Source organism: Chelonoidis abingdonii, chromosome 23, assembly GCF_003597395.2.
Source record: "Chelonoidis abingdonii isolate Lonesome George chromosome 23, CheloAbing_2.0, whole genome shotgun sequence".
In the NCBI taxonomy this organism is placed as follows: domain Eukaryota; kingdom Metazoa; phylum Chordata; order Testudines; family Testudinidae; genus Chelonoidis; species Chelonoidis abingdonii.
This window is the reverse complement of record NC_133791.1, coordinates 7,487,988-7,501,222: the sequence shown is the minus strand read 5'-3', so window position 1 is coordinate 7,501,222 and position 13,235 is coordinate 7,487,988. Positions and strand designations below refer to the sequence as shown.

The window sequence follows — 13,235 nt, the reverse complement described above, 5'->3', positions numbered from 1 at the left end:
CAAGTACTTTACAAGGATGCTCTCTAGATACATAGCACGCAGTGTAAGTATAACATATTATTCATTAGCACAGATAGGGTTCCATTTAATGGTCCTCAGCTGGAGTTCAGAATCTGAGCTCTGGAGCTGGAGACAAAATTCTCATCTTTCCTACAGACCAAATTCCTACTCCTGATAATCACTTCTGAATCAGTGTTCAGAGTCCAGATCCAAACTGGACATTCAGGCGTTTGCGTTCCACCCATTTGAGCGGCAGGCTTGTGTCTGATTTCTTTTTTTCAGTTTCTGCCCATCTCTTAAATTGGTTAAGTTTCCTCCCTGCTTTTGCTGACTGACTATCTAAGACGCACACGCGAGGTAACCAGACATAGGTTTGAAACAGTCAACATTCCTTGCCAGTGAAAAAACCGAACGCTAAGATGAATTCATCAAAACAGCTACGTTAAAATTTCCACTCCTGAAAAATATCCTGCTCTTCATCTCCCCTCGGAAACAAAGTTTGTGTTTGTTTCAAACTAAAGCACTTTCACATGTCTTGTGATTTGAGGCAAGCATGCCTCATCACCCCCACCCACCCTCCAGGGACCTGCTGCCCCCCCCCTTTTCTTTTTTTAAATGCCGTTCATGAAGGAAAATCACCCCACGCAGGGAGAGTCGGACATCAGTACATTCCTACAGAAAGGAATACTGTCGCTTGCAAACCTGCTCTTGCTAGACACTGGTCAGTAAATGCCATCTGCACTCGCACTAAGTTCCATGAAAAGACCGGGGAAGCGACATGTGGCTCTCTTGTTTAGTAGAGCTCCCTTTGCCCCATCATACATACACGGAGGGGAAACACGAGGAACTCCTGCGTTTTGCTGATAACCAGGGGGCCGTGGAATAGGATCCCACATGAAGCATACCATCTACACTGCAGTATCTGCATAAAGCAGATGGCAGTTCCGAGATATGCCACATCAGTATCAACGCTGGAGTCTAGGGCTCAAATGTGCCAGTATCTCTGGATCACATAACTGACATAAAGAGCTGGGGCCCCAATTTACAACAGCAGAGGATTCAAAGACCTGTCAGTGCGACATCCCAGCTTTACACGCTGTTCTGCACCTGGAGGCGCTACCCGTGCAGCCGCTCACAACACGGAGATTTAAAGAGACAACAACAATCCTGTGGCCTGGCTGCATAAACTTGGCAGTTTCCAGCAGACACAGAACTCCGGGCCTTCCATTACAGTAAGCACCTGCCCCCAATATTTGCAAGAAGGGGGATCTGAGCTGTGGTAGAATTTATATCCTGAGGGCAGGTCTACATGACAGCCTAACTCGATCCAATTTACGTTGCTCAGGGGTGTGAAAAAGTCCCCCCACCCTCTGACCGACGCAAGTTTCGCACTGTTCCACACCAGCGCTATGTCAGCAGGAGACACTCTCCCGTCAGCATAGTGCGTCCCCACCAGGAGCATCAATGTAGCGTTGTAGTGTAGCCTTGCCCTACGTTGGCCTCCAACCACAAGAGGGTGACAGGACTGCACTTCTGATTGTAATCCTATCACTTCAGCTCTATGCCAGTGTAAACCCCACTTAAAGTGTAGCAAATCCAGCCCACTTATCTTTAGATCCAACTCCCGTATGTTTGGCTTTAAGCATGTACATCTTTGCAGGACAAGGACCTTAACTTGTAAGATCCTTGGGGAAAGGACTGTCTTCCAACATCTTTCTCCCTGTCGATACACAGAAAAACATCTTCTACTGTGTAGTTTAATATTTTTCCCCCTTTCTTTTCTTTAAGAGTCAGCTCAATACACAAATATGGAAGAGTAGCAACAGGAACAAACCCCAGAACCAAAATCTCACTCCAAGCAGGAAGCCCTCTAGCAGACTTCATTGAAGAATCCCACTTGTTAGGAGTTTGACATTTCTCCTCCATTGCTGCTTGCCCTCATCAGTATCCATCTGCTTCCCTCCTCTCTTGTAAGATATTTGGGTAATTGCTCTTGTAATTATCAACGATAATTCTAGAAGGAGGCATGCATAAAACTTATCCATCAAAACATCTCTCTTCATGGTCCGGATTTTTACACAAAACTGTACACAGACGTTGGGCCTAAAACAAGGAGGTCACCCCTTTAAAAACCCGTGCTCCAAGCTGCAAGAGGAACACCAGCAGTGAAGTGGCTTTTCGTACTTTAAAAGCAGAACCTTAGCAACAACGTTTGTTTTTATCACAATGCCTCATGCCAAGTCAGCTCTGATGATTACTGGAATGTCTGCAAGGGAAAAAATATCAATTTGTCCTCATTAATCAATTCAGCATCCCAAACCGCTAGCTATGATCACGTAGCGGATACTTTAGAGCACTGTGGGCAAACACTGCCATAGGATACTTGTTCAGATCAAGGAAGATCGTTCATTTTGCTGTCACTGGGGAACGTTATAATTTCAGAAAGATATCTAATAACAACCACCTATGTTTCCATTATGAAGAACATATTCCCTTAGGTTCAACACCACATCATGTTCAGCAAAACGTCTACAACTAGTGAAATTAGGCCACAATCTATAGGGAAAAAGTAGGTTTCCTCCCCCTCTCCCCGACATGGACTGAAATAAGATTAGAGACTGCGTGTTGCAAATTGCCAGTTGCCTTTCTGTGTAAAGTTAGCTACATCCAGATTTTCTTATCCTTGGTAACCATGATGCATAGTAGGGAGGTGATGTGCATACGGAAAAATTATCCTGCTAAGCAATTTGAATTAAATAATATGCATTACAGTCCTACTTGTAAAAACCATTCCCTAGAAGCTCTCTTATGTAAAGCAGAGGTAGAAACGATACACTGCTGCCCGAGACCCAGTATAGATTGCGAAAACCTCTGAGGTTACGCTCTTCTGGATCAATGTATTCTCCTCCCCAACACATGCATTCAACAAATGTGTTCCTTCTGCTAAATCCCTCCATGTGTTAGGATGTTCTTAAATGGACTAACAGCAATGCTGAGAAAAAAAAAAAAAAAATCAATTGTGCAGCCTCTTGCTTACAGCAAAGGGAAGTGTTCGAATGACAGTGAAGCCTAGAACAGTGAAAAGAAACCTTAATGTGTACTAGCAACAGGGAAATAGAAACACACGCAAAACCACATGCGACAAGCATGTCTCATTATTCCCACTGGAATATTTTAGTTTCAAGACCTCAGTTTAAACTAAATGGTATGGACTAGTAACAACTTCTCCTTGTTTGGATGTAGGAAGTTTTGCACACTTCATGATCAGAGGCTTGCATAAACTGTAAATTTAGCTAAGCATCTAGACTACCTGTACCTTTGGAGATCTTCTCCCTTCCTCCACCTCCTCGAGGAAATCAAATCAGTGAAGTCCAGTGGTTAGAGCTGTGATCTGGATATCAGAACTCATGGATGGAGTCTATTCCTGCCCTTGAATTCATGCTGGCACTGTTATTGCGTTAGAACTGCTGAGCAAAGAAAGAATGCCACTTGGTTTCATCTAGAAAAATTGAGTCAGCGTGAGATTTTTGCAGAAGCTCCACTTACAGAATCACAAGCTTGTCTCAAAAGTACTTAATGATCATGAAGCTTTGAAATCCCTTAGGAAGGTTACAAAGTCAGAGACAGGGCCAGGATTGGAACTTTAAATATCAGCTTCCACTCCTCTAAGACATGCAAGAAAGATGCCATCTGCATGCTGAGCAGCCATGGATATTAATTTATCCTAAACAGCTATTGGATTCATCACTCTGGATCCTACACTGCTTTTGCAGCTTTTCTCCATCGTGAATGGTGCAAAACGTCCTGTAGCACAAACTTAGTCAAGGGACTAAAATTGTTAAAATATTTATGGCTCTTTCAAAGGATCCTGGCATCAAAAAGCAGCTCTCAGGTTTGCCTGAACTTTAATTTTCTAGCGACAGTTGCTCATTCTATGCTTGATTGGGTTCTTTGCTGTGATTTCTGAAAAACTAAGATGTGCTGCTACCACATAATAGCTGGCATGAAGATCTGTCTGCACAGAGACAGACTCAAATGGCCAAATTTTAAGCATGCATCAGTGATCATCCATGCAAAATTTGCACATCCAGATTAGAGACCAGTCAGAAATGAAGGCCCACACATTGTATTTCACTAGATTCTGCACTTGTGCGCTTAATTTTAAGTGCATGAGCAGTCCATTGACCCCAGTGAAAACACAGTTAAGCACAAGCAGGGTCAGGGCCTTAATCATTATTCATACAGCACCTCAAACACAGACATGTACAGGACAGAGAGGGTACAGTCCCAGCCCCAAAGACCTTACAGCCTCAGTCGAGAAAACAAGAGAGGGTTACAGTATTTGCATACGCCTTGCTGGCCAAGTGGATCTGTGTGCAGCGAGATTCCCCAGGAGAAGCACATGACCCAATGAACACAACAGCAGAGCTGACAAGGACCTGGCAATAGGAGGCTTTTTGGATCAGGCCTGTGAGTGATCACATTGATCCAGGACTTAGCACCTAGGTGCTAATACACTACATAAATAACACCAGTCACTGTGTCACTTGGGCAGGATTCTAAGGCTGAAATGTTTAAACCCTCTGACTGGATTTAGGCACCCAATTTCCAGAAAGTTATAAATCGTGTGTCTAAATTCCCTACACCAATGGGCGGGGGGAGAAACACCCTCAGTCTAGAGTGCATACATACAATATTCCCTAAGCTTGCCAGTTAAAAGTTAAGTCAACATCAGTAGAGCCCAGCAAATCTGCAGATATATCTGCTTTATACCCAGGGCTCTGTGTATTGTCAATCCCTCTCCTTTCCTCTTTCACTTGAGGCTCCAAAAACCCCTTTGCAAAAGGTGCGCAAGTACCATCCTCATTGTGCAGCAGGACACGCTGAAGCACAGAGATGTTAAGTGACTTGTCCAAGGTGACACAGCAAGTCAGTGGCAGAGTCAGAAACAGACCTCAGGCATTCTGGTGGTTAGAGCAGGGCGATGGGCACTATACCATGCTGCCTTCTATGCAAGCAGAAGGCTGTATTGCAACAGATACATCTATAGGGACAAAGCTGGAATTAAAGCTGAAACCTTAACTGAGAATGTCACAAAATTCTAACATATAGATGCCTAAGTGCACTATGGGAAACAGATTTTGAAGGGGACTTTAAGCTGAACATGACTTTTTCCACAACGCACTGTACCAAGGCCCAGTTTTCAAATGACAGGAAAGTCTAATTTCCACATCTCCCATGGAAATGCAAGCAAGCTATTTCTGCCGTTTGCCTTCTGTACGGCACGCACCAGAACCATTGCTTAGCAGCTGCACTGCAGAGGGAAAGAGAATACGCAGTTCAAAGACTGAGCAAAAAGCCATGCAAGTTAATGGCACCAGCAGTCCCATTCAATTACTGTTCTCTCAAGAGGACGCCATCCAGGTTGCCAGAACGGTTACAACGAGATAGTAACATGGAGTAACCTCCTATTCACTTTGCACAAAAGCTTTAAAATAGAGTTTTAACTAATGATCACTCAGTCAATATGCTAGATCCCATGCACCAGGGCTAATAAGCCAGCCAGACACGTAGACCCAAGACAGCCAAAGATTACGGGTATCATCTGCAAAGGTGCTTAGGGGATTTGGATATTCAGTTCCCACTAACAATTAAGGCATTTGGGTGCCCAGTTCCCATTTGGCAGCTTTGAAAAAATCTCACCCTCTATGTTCTATCCACATGGAGAGGGGGCGGGAGACATGGGAGTTCCATGCTCTTTTCAATGCGGGGGGGGGGGGAGGGGGCATGATAATATTTAGTGGCCTGCCTGGTGGACAAACAACCTCATACATCGTAACACATCTTAGCCAGAGACTAAAGTTGGAACTCAGTCCTTTGGCAGGTAGGGTTCAAGCAGGTAGTACTTGGGAGGCTTTTGCCTCTGGGAGATTAAAAACAGTCCTCATTGAACACTACTTCTATCAGCTTGGCTGCTTGTCCACCCCTACTTGTGGCTGAAGGAGGAGTATCTTGTGTCCAGCTGTCTAAGAACAAACAACTTGATGGTGATGTGTGGAATCGGTGGTAGAACTGGTCGGGAATTTTCCATGGTTTAAGTCAGAAAATGCCCATCTCTCAGCCCTGAAATCTTTCATTACTGCTGTCCAGTGGCTGAAAGCAGGGAAACTGACAGGAACATGTCCATTTCAGCCAGCAGCTGCCACCCAAAGAGCAGACTTCCTTTCAGAACCACCACCTGTCCATTTCTGAAACAAACGTTTTACAGTATCAGAGGGGTAGCCGTGTTAGTCTGGATCTGTAAAAGCAGCAAAGAATCCTGTGGCACCTTATAGACTAACAGACGTTTAGGAGCATGAGCTTTTGTGGGTGAATACCCTCTTCATCGGATGCACCTGACGAAGTGGGTATTCACCCACGAAAGCTCATGCTCCGATATGTCTGTTAGTCTACAAGGTGCCACAGGATTCTTTGCTGCTTTTACAAGTGTTTTACAGAATTTCTGGTGCTCGCACACACACGGAGTCTGGTTTCGGTCCCAGTCTGAAAGAAACCAAAGTTTCACAAGTTAGCCTATAAACCCCAAATTGCAAGTTTTGGCCAGCTCTAAATCGATGGGCCCTAGAATGAAAGGGTTGGGTGGATTATAATGTCCTGTCCAGCCCTCGGTAAGTTCCGATACCCAAAGGAGAGCACAGGCTTGTGTACAAAGGAGGAGACACCAAAGTTCTGCAGTTACTAGCAGCAAAATCTTGACTAGGAGACGCCATGCAATGAGCTGCAGGATCCTATCCCATGAAATGAGCTGAGCAACCAAACGGCTGAAATGCCTCAGGTACATGTATACTCCAGCCAAGAGTCAACAGCCACTTAAGAACTGTGTTCCTCAACTTCATTACTCCCCAGAAGGATCATGGGAAGAGAGACCGATGCCTGGTCCTTCCAGGATAAATTGTAATTAACCTATCCTCTGGCTTGGTCTGACCGCATTACCATGGCGATTTGGTTTTCAAGGGACTTGGGAAAGTAGTTTAGTCTCAAGAATCTATGTTCAGTGCTACAAAGACAGCCTCACACGCACCATATGTTTTTAATATTGAAGTCTTAATGAAAACGTTTAATTATCATCAAGACGGCCTGCAGCGTTGGAAACACACAGCACAAGAGCATCAGGCTGCTGCAACAGAACTGGAAAGGGACATCGACTGTGAACCAAGAGCGCCACTGACTAGTCTTATTTTATTGTCCAATCCAAGCCCTACTTCCCACCCCATGCTGCCTCTTGTTTAACATTCTTGCACAAGTGTGTGTACGGATAAACACTTTCCAAAAGTGTCAACACACACAATCTGCTATTGCCAACAAAACAATTTTGATATAAAACATGCATGTAAACAAATCACTGTAAACACACTGGTAAACAATATAGTCACAAAGATAATAATATAGAAACCAGTGTGCCAGCAACGCAGCAGAATTAGACCGCACCGTGAAGGTTTAGAAATAAGAGTTAAAACGCATGTTATACGCATTAGTTTGTATCGCCACTCTTCCCTGGCCATCATGCTGACAGCTGTTCTTTAGCACATTTACTGCGCTTAACAAGTCCTACCACAGGTTTCCAGGAGGATTTTATTTTTTATCAGGTCATTGATATAACCTTAAATATAGCTGATGGTATCTTGCAATGTCCCCCTCATTTCAGCCAGGGATTCTTTGCACCAGAGTGAACTTGGTGCAAATATTTAGGCCACCCTTTCCTTGAATACCGTAAAATCCTCTGTATTTGTTCATCAGTTTGCCTCATTCGATTACACTTTGGAGCAGAAACTGGCTGCATTACCTCCATGTACGCTTTAGTCTCCTCTGAAAACAGGGACCCCCTCGAGATAGCAAGAAAGTCGCCAGCAATGCATCCCCCCTCCCCCCGCACACTCGTATGTGCTACGCCATTGAGCTAATGCTCATTAAACCCCACATGACATGACATTAGTGGCACCCGATGCAAACTTTTGGTGCTGTTAATTAGACTGGCGCAGTCAGTCATCAGCTGGAAAGAATCTAGCCAGCATAAACAGCAACGTTTCTTCCCCCTCCCCCCTGCACAAGTGGGGCACTCGGCACTTATCTCCGCTCTGCCACTGATGACAGTGAGCAAAGAGCCAGAGGTGAAACTGGAGAGTTGTGTTGCTGTGCCGAGACACCTCCTCTCCCATCTCTCTGGTAGGGTTCTCTCCAGAGTCAGGGCAGATCTCTCCCATTCGTCAGCTCCTCGATCTGAAGCACATGCACAGGTGACGTGCTTTGAATGCCACAAGCCCTCTGACGTCTGCAGGGCAGGAAAGTTGCAGTTCCAGAATCGCTTTGTACATCCTAGGCCCTGGAGAGGTCAGTCTTCCTTGATTTTGCAATCCAGCTAGTAGAAATCAAGTGGATTTGCCAGGAACTTCTCGTTACATTTCCTCCCAAGAGCATGGGTGTCCTCAGAATCCTTAGTCCATCATTTAAGTTCTTTTCACAGCGGAAGAGGTACGGATGCAAACTCAGAAGGCGCAAAAGCCTGTAACAGCTCAGCCAGCTTTCTGGTGCACTCACAATCACCTGTAATCTGCTTCCCTCATCCAAGCCCACCAGCAGAATCTGAGCCAAAGCCCACTGAAATCAGCAGCAGCTTTGCCATTTATTTAAAAGTGTTTTGGCTCAGGCCCATAAGGGCGAAGGGAATCTTGTACCTGCCAGCGAATCAGAGGCTTCTGCATAAGCACTTGGCTGATGGAGATGGACCTACTCACATGCTTCAAGTCAAACACATGCTTAGATGCTTTGCTGAATTGAGGCCAAAAGGCTCTGGTTAGTAATGGATTCCTATATGTTATGAACTGGTGCTTCGGTACCAGTGATAAGTTCTTTGTAGGGTACCTAACTCCGCCACAGAGATTTGGAACAGAATTTCCATTTACTCAAGCGTCTCTGGAAGCAGCACTGCCCCATCACAGACCGTATGCTTGTTAAGGTAGCCCAGTTATGGCCTAAATGCAAGTAACGAATGAGGGGCTGCTTTGTCCAGTAGACTCTCTGAAACTGAAACTCCTCCCGTAGTGCCTGGGATACCTTAAAAAGGAAGCACCAACCTGACCGGTGCAGATCAGGGCACCTCCACAATCGCTGTGGCAACCTCCCATTAGGGAGCCCGCTAATCATGCTGCTTAGTAACAACAGGTAAGAGCACCTGTGTCAATTTTCCCCTTCCTATGTCCCTGCATAGCACAACAATGCATAACCTCCATGCGGCAAAGGCCCACACCCAAGAGTCAGGCCCAAGCTCCCACACACTGAACGTTAATTGCTAGTGGAAATAAATAAGGTGAATGTCTCCCATAACATCAGTCTCTCCCCCAATATCCATATGTTATGCTGCCATTTAAAAAAAAAAAATGGCCATACACCCCTTGGTATTAGATAAGACAGGTGCATTTCTCTTACCGCTTCTAATATGCTTCACCAAAGTCCAGGGTTTGAGCAGTTTTCCATATTTAAAGGAGGGAGGATTATATAAAGTACATCTCCCAAGAGCCTTCATCCAAAACTCCAGAGGATAGAAGGTGTTCTGAGGAGGAGGAGTTTATTAAGCCTGGAAAGGGAGACCATCCAAGAGAGGGGAAGGATGGAAAAAGAGAGATGGGCTTCTTTTGACACTCTGTGGCCAGCGAGCAGTGGGCAGCAGTCCCACCTGGGCGGACGTGAACTGTGGGCAAAGCTGGGTCAGAACCATGACAAATTTCAAAAAATCACATTGGGCAAAAAGTTAGAAATGACTAAAAATAAAGTAACCCAGGGCCCTGCCTCCCCACCCCTTTCAAACCAGCCATTGAAGACTGACCTCAGGAGCCTGCACAATGCATACCCATTGTTTAGCAGGCTCTGGTACCACAGTCAGGGGTGGACTTTTTAAACTGAAGAATTGTATTGCCATTTGGTGAGAGAGTCGTGGGAAGGATGCAGCTGGGAAGAGGACAGAAGAGTAGGGTAGAGGGGGAATAGCAGCAGGCCCTGACAGCCTCTCTGAAGGGGTGCTGGGAGGTTAGCATACCCCAGGTCAGAAGGGGACAAGAGGAACGGAAGGAGGCTGCCCCAGGGGAGAAAAGTTCCCCATGGTATTGTCCCACCCCTGAATCCCACAGAGACTGTGGCACTGACCCCTGATAATGCAGGCCTTGTTATCTGATCCCGGCTGGCCTCCACATCATCAGAGCCCCTTAAGGGATGTAGGGCGAGCTGGGGTGTTTCAGACTATTGGCCAATAGGGACAGCGTGTGGGCAGTATTTGGATTCTTTCCCCCCAAAAGAGCTGGGCTGTCATCAGAGAAAGGGATGGCCTGAGACGCTGTACCCAAGCTCAGGGCTGTATTCATGGAAGTCAAGTGAAGTGCCTGGATTTTAGATTGGGGGTAAAGGAGGGACACCCACCCCAGCCATTCTGGAATGGAGAGGAGACCAAGCTGCTTCTAAAAGGTAAGAAGGTGGAAATTCCTTATGTTTCAACTTGTGCGTGGGGTGGAGAGGACGGTTTCCAGGACATGATGCAAGTTTTTCCCCAGGTGTAGGGCGAGGCAACCTGGCCCACAATCATCTGCATGCAGATGAGAGCTTGGAACCTCCCTCTGTCCTAGAAGCAATGCAGAGCACCCCTGGAGAGGTGCACAGTCAGTGCCTCGTGTTTTTAAAAAAGACTAACTGCTTGTTTTTCCCTGTGAACTCATACCAGCCCCTGCCAAGCCTGCAGAGCTGGAACAGGACGTGGTAATGGACCTCAAGACAGAGCTACCACCTCTGGGGTGAGGAACCAAGCCGCTGTAATGCTGAGAACGACCACTCTGGAGACAGCAGGGTGCAGCTCCTGTGTTGGAAAGGCGTCCCCAGGCTGGGCCTGACCCCTTCTCTTGTTCTCAGGGATGATCGCCAGAGTTCAGCCACGGGCGTGTCAGGAGCTCGGAATTTTCCCTTCCCATATGCCGGGGGAGCCACCATGAATTGAGAGAATGTTTCAAATGCTAACAGAGGCTCAGACACACTTCCACTGGTACTGGGGTTGGGGGGCTGTCGCAGTCCTTGGCTGGAAGCGGTTTTCGTCACACATGGGGTTTACAGTTTGGTTCAGTGGCTCTCAGCACCTCCCACTATTCACATTGTTCCAGCCCCTAGGACGCTTCCATCTTTGGTATCTCTAGGGGGCCTGCCCACATGGGACACTCAAGTACTGGAAAATCCTGAAGGCAGCAATGAGCAGATCCATAGGCCCCTTATTCTCCCCTTTCCCCGATTACCAAACTCTTTCCATGTTGCTCCTCCCAAAGGAATTCTGTTTTCTTCTTGTGTTTTCCTCCACTCCCAAGGTTCTCCATTATGCTCCTGACCATTCAAATCCATGGGAAGATACATTTGCTTCAATGGGCTTTGGCTCAGGCCTTAAATACTAGTTCGGGACAGGAAGACGCAGCTACAGTGGGAAGAGGTGCATCCTGCCTTTAGACACAGCCACTGTCCCTGGCTCTCCATCCCCTCTTCTGGGAAAGGAGCTCCCTAAGCTGGGGTCTTGCAGGGACAACTCTGGCATTTGAGCCCACAAGACTGATTCCTAGCCTGTCTGTTGTGCAGTTGCCCTGGTAAGATATGGCTGGCTAGACAGCTTCTGGGATAACTCCGTTCTAGTCTATGACGGGCTTGTAGACTCAATATGGAGTCCTTTTCTTATTGGGAAAGCAGATTTATTTTGCTAGCTCCCACGTATTTTATTATTGTCAACATGCTCCTAAGTGGCTATTTTGATTCCGTTGCCATTAGCTTTCTTTCCATATTACCTGCCTCATCAGCTAAAGTGATAAAGCAGGACTTGGAGCAATCTAAACGCAGCACTGCCTACACTTAGTCTGACACCTTTAATAGAAGGCCTTGGTCAAAATCAATGCCAAGATAAAACACACACACAAAAAAATGAATTGCCTTGGAACTCTTGGATAAAATGGGACAAGATTCCATTTGTCTAAAGGGAGAGCGAGGAAGCACCTGTTCAAGAGCTTTTTGTAAATTCCCGAGGAAATGCTCAGGTGCAGATGGAGCACTTAAGCCTGAAAGGAAAGTTACAGCTCAACTCGGTCTCACTCTGCTGAGAAGGTTAAGATGAGGATCTAACTAACAGTCATGTAACAGGTCCACACCCCACCTAGACCACCAATCACCCCCTGCTCCTACATCCTGCCTCCAGAAAAATCACACATTCCTTCTGAAAAAAACAGGAGCAGTCAAGAGACACTTTTGAGCTTTTCAAAGGCTACGGTAGCACTGGCTGCAGAACAGTTGTGTATAGGGTGAGCAGATGTCCCAATTTTATAGGGACAGTCCTGATTTTTGGAGCTTTTTCTTACATAGGCACTTATTACCCACCCCCACCCCGATTTTTCACACTTGCCAGCTGGTCACCCTAGTTGTGTAATCATGTCTTCAACAAATCTCACTGGGTGTTTCAACAAGTTACCTGAAGGAGAGACCATCTCCATCCCAGCATTATGCATCCAGGTTAGACAGCTGGTAAGCAAGTCAAATAATGGTGTTGAAATTAAATTTAGGCCTCAATCAGGAAAAGATTTCTTCCAACCCCCAAGTTTACAAGGTACACTGAACGAGCCTGCTCTGGTGAAGAGGCAGGAGATAGAGTCTTTTCATGACTAGGTACCCCAGATATATCCAATAATAGAACTTATCTGGACCTCTGGCTGTGCAAATAGCCGAGCACCCACAACACACCTTGCTTGGTTTTCCACTGATTAAAAGGAACTGGTCTGTCCATCTAGGTCTTCCTATCATAGCACCTCAAAGCTAATAAGACACACACACACAGTTAATTCATACAAGCCATACAGCAGTATCTGCTTCACCTACTATAACAAAAGCAAATGAAATATCAGCTCTTCCTATCTGGCAGGGATTTATTACACGTATGTTTTCTTGTGGCATGAAGGCTTGAGTGCCATAGATTTTTATTGGTCCTGCAGCAGTACCTAGAGGTCACAGTCTGCTACACACAACACACACTGAACTGTCCTAGCTAAAAAGACCTAAAAAGACCAGACAAATGGTGGGAGAAGGCCAGTATTATAGAATCAGAGTCAGAGCATCACTTGTCTCGGGCCACAGCTGCAATTGCCGTACACATTTATTCTACCCATGGTAAAGCTGAA

At 46.0% G+C, this 13,235-nt stretch overlaps 1 protein-coding gene across 8 annotated transcripts in view; it reads right to left on the bottom strand.

Annotated features, from left to right (window-relative positions):
- The window catches only part of DVL1 (dishevelled segment polarity protein 1), a 178,539-nt gene that overhangs the window by 150,312 nt on the left and 14,992 nt on the right, over positions 1-13,235 (bottom strand). Inside the window, exon 1 of one of the 8 annotated variants that reach the window (XM_075060410.1) lies at positions 3,317-3,469. The exons of the other annotated variants lie outside the window; for them this stretch is intronic. The gene's annotated coding sequence lies outside the window, so the exon portion shown is untranslated. Of the gene's footprint in view, positions 1-3,316; positions 3,470-13,235 lie in introns of those variants that run through there. 8 annotated transcript variants of the gene reach the window in all.